A 6129-nucleotide genomic window follows, 5' to 3' on the forward strand; every position below is an offset into this window, starting at 1 on the left:
AAAAAAAAACTTAAAAAAAATTTAAGATGAAGGGAGATCAATTTATTTTCAACAAAGATTCCAAAGCAATTCATTGAGGAAATGGTGCTGGATACACACATGCAAAAAGATACATTTAGACCACACCCCACACTATACACAAAAATAACTTAAAACAGTTCAGAGACTTACATGTAAGATCTAAAACTTACAATTTTTGGAAGAAAACATAGGAAAAGTCTTTGGTTAGGAAACAAGTTCTTACATACAATACCAAAAGCATAATCCACAAAAGACGAAATTGTAAGTTGGACTTCATCAAAGTTGAAAGATTTTGTGCTTCAAAAGATGTCATTAAGAAGATTAAAATTTTAAAAAGAAAATTAAAATCCAAGCCACAGACTGGAAGAAAATACTTGCAAATCATATTTCTAATAAAGGACTTGTGTTAAGAATAGATAAGGAACAATTACAACTCAATAATAAGACAACAAAATTTTATTTTATTTTATTTTATTTTTTTTGAGACAGAGTCTCACTCTGTCGCCCAAGCTGGAGTGCAGTGGCGCAATCTCGGCTCACTGCAAGCTCCGCCTCCCGGGGTCACGCCATTCTCCTGCCTCAGCCTCCCGAGTAGCTGGGACTACAGGCGCCCACCACCACGCCTGGCTAATTTTTTTGTATTTTTAGTAGAGACGGGGTTTCACTGTGGTCTCGATCTCCTGACCTCGTGATCCACCCGCCTCGGCCTCCCAAAGTGCTGGGATTACAAGCGTGAGCCACCGCGCCCAGCCAAAAATTTTAAAATAGTCAACAGATTTATAGACTTAAAGTCACCTAATTAGCAAGGTTAAAGAAAGAAAAGATTTATAGATATCTCAACAAAGATATGCAAATGTATAATAAGCACACGAAATATGCTCAACATCATCAATCATTATAGAAATTCTAATTAAAACCTCAATGAGATACCACTTCATACCCATTAGTGTGACTATAATAAAAAAGAAAGGCAATAATAAATTGTGGCTAGGATGTGGAGAAACCAAAACCCTCCAACATTGCTGGTGAGAATGTAAAATGCAACAACTACTTTGGAAAACAGTTTGAACTTTTCTTAAAAGCTTAACTGACATACATGTACCGAATAACTCAGCCATCCACTTTTAGGTATTTACTCAATAGAAAAGAAAGTATATATCCACACAAAGACTTATATAAACATGTTCAAAGAAGCGTTTATTCATAAACGCTTGGATATTATTCATGATATCCAAAAAGTGGAAATAATCCCAATGTTTACCATTAGGTGAATAGATAAACAAAATGTGGTATATCCATACAATGGAATATTATTCAGCAATAAAAAGGAGTGAGTACTGATACATGTTATTAATGTAACATGGATTAACCTCAAAAACATGCTAAATGAAAGAATCCAGATGAAAAGGCCACATATTTTATGATTCCGTTTATATGAAATGTCCAGAAAAGGAAAATCTATGAAGACAGAAGGCAGTGGCTGCCTGAAGCTGGTGGTGGAAATGGCAATGGACTGCAAATGGTTGTAAGGGATGCCTTTGGAGCATTGGGAATGCTCTAAATTGGATTGTGGTGATGCTTGCACAAATGCAAATTTTCCTTAAAAATAATTGAATCGTATAAAGGGGTGAATTTTATGCTGTGTAAATTATACCTCAATAAAGCTCCTAAAAAACTAAAGCAGTGTAAAATACTTTTCTGTAAAACACAGCTTTGTTGTTTTGGTAGGATTGTTTTACTTTAACGTCAACATAAGATATTGTCGTATTATAGGAACATATCAAGAATATGTGTTGTTTCTAGTGTATATACAAACATCACCAAACTAGTTGTCAATAGATTGATTTGTTCCAGTGCGTTTCTCTCACACTAATTTAACATTGTAATGTGTTTATTTGAATATTTGATATAGATAGCACGGTTATAGTGATACGTATGTAGAGTCATAATTGGTAATTAAATTGAAATACTTATTATTTTAATTTAATAAATATAACATTTTTATGGTTGAAAAATAAGTATGTACAAAATGTTTTAGTTTAAAATGAAGGCATGTTACTAACATAGAATCTAGTGTGAACAGTTGTGATCGTGAACACTCCAACATGTAAAGAGATTATAAGTCGGTCACTCTCATTCTCAAAGCAAGAAGAAAGCTGAACTGAAAACCTACAACTTTTCTTAGTTCTATCAGAGAATTTTGGCTACAGGAGAAACTATCACCCTGAAAACTGGAGAGACATGTGAATACAGAGAATACAAGCCAGCTTACCTGAAGCAGGAGGTGCTGGAACCAGTAACTGACAGGAACACCTAAATGGTAACTTCCATGAACTGCCAGAGGCTGAGTGTGAATTAGCTTGAGAGTTAAAAACTCCTGGGAGCCCAGTCTAAGGGGAGAACCCACACTTTCATGAGTTTTACCTCCCACCAGGTTCTCATGATGAAGAATGGTGAGAAATATCCTTATGTTTGGCAGGGGGAGGGTAAAGTGACCATTTAGAAATAAAACCAGAGCTTTCTCCACAACAGAGGCCTATCCAGCAGGGGGAAAGCCTTCGCCGATGCCTTCTCTTACTTGGGGAAAGGGAAATTATCTAGCTCCATCTCATTCTGGATTTCCTGTCTCACATATGAGGTAAAAAACAAAACAAAACAAAAAAATACCCTAAGAAATAATTCATTCTGCACTTCTTGTCTCACATATGAGGTAAAAAACAAAACAAAGCAAAAACATACCCTAAGAAGCAATTATGAAGGTTACAGTCTAGAGTCACAGGCCCACTAAAATACTGAGCTCCAGTCATAGGACTATAGAATGCTCTCCTACCCTGTATCTTGCTACCACAACAGCCGGACTCCTGAATAGTAAAAGTGCATTAAAGCTGAAAGGGCTGCAACGCTTAGATTCTATTTATGAAGGAGTTTCTAGGGAAATTCAAAGACAACAGAGGAGGAAAACACAAGGACTTTAGAAGAAATTAAAATCTTTAACACCTACTGCTGCAGCAAACTGAACACAGTCTAACTCCTAGCCAGATAAAAATAAAAATAAAACTTCACACAACGTCTACCTCAATTCCTATTACCCAATACATCATGTCCGCTTTCAGCAAAAAATTGCAAGGCATGCGAAAAGACAAGAAAAAACACAATCCAAAGAGACATAGCTGGCATCAGAACTAGACTCAGATGTGGCAGAGATTTTGGTATTATCTGTTTTAAAATGTACTGAGGATTTTGTTTTAATCAAGCATGGTAAAATGACAAACATGGAGACAACTGCCTTGAAAGAAGAGTTTATTACAGTTCTTAAGGGGAGGGGACAACTCATGTCACACAAGGCCAGATGGAGAAGCATCAGGTTCAGTCGGGAGGTAGACAGACAGAGAAAAGCATGGACACAGCCTTTATTGTGTTTTTCAGAGAAAGGAAGGCAGGGCAAGGTAAATAGCTTAGCTTTGACCAATCTGGACAATTTTAGTAGGCCCTGTGTTACAGCAGTGATCTCTAGTTGTCTGGTCTCTGGCCCTGGGATTAATTAGGGCAGGGGAAATACTGGCTCGGTGTGCAAGAGTTAGGTAAAGGAGGTGGTTACGGATACAAGCTCTGGATTGGTTGGCTTGCTGGATGCTCATGGGCAAGTTGTTTACTGCCTCTAGAAATTAGTTAGCTCTGGGAGAGGCGGTCTTTCCAGGATTAGCAGGCCCCTAAGATGTCAAAACCTCATGAAATACAGAAAATTAAAAAACATGACTAATACATTATTGGAGTGGAAATTTAAATTAACTATGATTAATATGCTAAGGACTCTAATGGAAAAAAGTGGATAATATTCAAGAACAGATGGGTAATGTAAAGCAGAGAGACGAGAGCTCTAGGAAAGAATCAAAAGGAAATGTTAGAGTCAAAAACACTGAACAAAAGGAAGAATGCCTTTAATGGATTAGTAGACTGGACATGGCTGAGGAAATATTCAATGAGCTTGAAGATATGTCAATAGAAACTTCCCAAACTGAAATGCAAAAAGAAAAGTAACAGAAAAAGAAAAGAAACAGAATATTCAAGAACTGTGGGACAATTACAAAATATGTAATTATGTGTAATGGAAATACCAGAAGGAGAAGGAAATGAGTAGAATAAATATTTGAAGTAATAATGGCAGGCCGGGCACAGTGGCTCACGCCTGTAATCCCAACACTTTGGGAGTCCGAGGTGAGCGGATCACAAGGTCAGGAGTTCGAGACAAGCCTGACCAACATGGTGAAACCTTGTCTCTACTAAAAATACAAAAATTAGCCAGGCGTGGTTGTGGGTGCCTATAGTCCCAGCTACTCGGGAGGCTGAGGCAGGAGAATCGCTTGAACCCAGGAGGCAGAGGTTGCAGTGAGCGAGATCACACCACTGCACTTCAGCCTGGTGACACAGCGAGCCTTCATCTCAAAAAAAAAAAAAAAAAAAAGCTGAGAATTTTGTTAAATTAATGACAGAAACCAAACCATAAATGCAGGAAGATTAGAAAAAAAATCGAAGCAGGATAAATACAAAAAAAAAAAAAACAAAACCTATACCTGGGCATATCATATTCAAATTGCAAAAACCAAAGACAAAGAGAAAATCTTAAAGAAGAGAAAAAAATTACCTATAGAGGAATGGATAAGAATGAACATGTAATTTCTTGTCAGAAATCTGCATGCAAAAAGAGAGTAAAGTGAAATATTTAAAGTGTTAAAAAAAAAAAAAAAACCACCAAACTAAAATTTTGTATACAGTGAAATTCTCTCTCAAAAGTGAAGAGAAAATAAAGATTTCCTCAGGGGAGCCTTTCTATTTTGTAGAATGGAGGCTACTCCAATTTAAAAAAAAAAAAGACTTTCTCAAACAAACAAAAGTGAGGGAATCTGTCATCAGCAGACCTGCCTCTCAAGAAATGCTAAAAGAAGATTACATAAATCAGAAACTTGCATCTACATAAAGAAAGAAGAACATCAGAGAAGGCAAAAGATGAAGATAAAATAAATCTTTTTCTTAATCCTGTCAGATCTAATAGATAACTGTTTGTTCAAAGTAATAATAGCAGCAATGGATTGGGTGATTAGAGCACATGAACAAGTGGTTCGATGAATTATAGCGATGTTTACTAGAGAAGGGAGGGAGGAATTAGGAATACTCTGTTATGTTATAAGGTACCTGCATTAACCGTGAGACAGAATATTATTTGAAAGTGGACTTCGATTAGTTGTAAATGTATATTGCAAACCCTAGGGCAACCACTAAAAAATTTTTGTAAGAAATGTAACTGAGGCCGTGCATGGTGGCTCACCCCTGAAATCCCAGCACTTGGGAGGCCAAGGCAGGTGGATCACCTGAGGTCAGGAGTTCGAGACCAGCCTGGGCAATGTGGGAAAACCCCGTCTCTACTAAAAATACAAAAATTAGCTGGGCATAGTGGCGCATGCCGGTAATCCCAGCTACTTGGGAGGCTGAGGCAGGAGAATTGCTTGAACCTGGGAGGCAGAGGTTGCAGTGAGTCGAGATCGTGCCATTGCACTCCAGCCTGGGAGACAAGAGTGAAACTCCATCTCAACAAACAAACAAACCCAGAAGTGTACGTGATATAGTGATATGATAAGAAATATATATTTGGTCTTTATCCCTGGTTTCTGACACAGAGCTCCTAGTGTAATACAATAAATTAATATTTTATTTTTGTCCCCAGTTCCTCACACAGAGTAGCTCGGATCCTTGGAATATCCAGGGTGATAGAGGTGGTAGTTATTGTTAATCATAGTAAGCCCCTTACAACCATACCTGGTCTTATGTTAATGAAGTGACCCTTGGAGGATGGGGGCTGACTGGCAGAGGGACAAACTATGTGATTAGAGGGCTATGGTTTGAATGTATGTGTCCCTGCAAAATTCATGTGTTGGATTATAGGTCCCACAAGATGACATTATTAAGAGTTGGGGACCTTGGGAGTGACCAGGCCATGAGAACTTCTCCTTGTGGATGGGATTAGTACCCTTATAAAACAGCCTGAGGGAGAACATTCATCCCTTTCGCCCTTCTGCTCTTTTGCCAAGTGAGGACACAACATATGTCCCTTCC

The sequence above is a fragment of the Hylobates moloch genome, unplaced genomic scaffold, assembly GCF_009828535.3.
Source record: "Hylobates moloch isolate HMO894 unplaced genomic scaffold, HMol_V3 SCAFFOLD_16, whole genome shotgun sequence".
Taxonomy (NCBI): Eukaryota; Metazoa; Chordata; class Mammalia; order Primates; family Hylobatidae; genus Hylobates; species Hylobates moloch.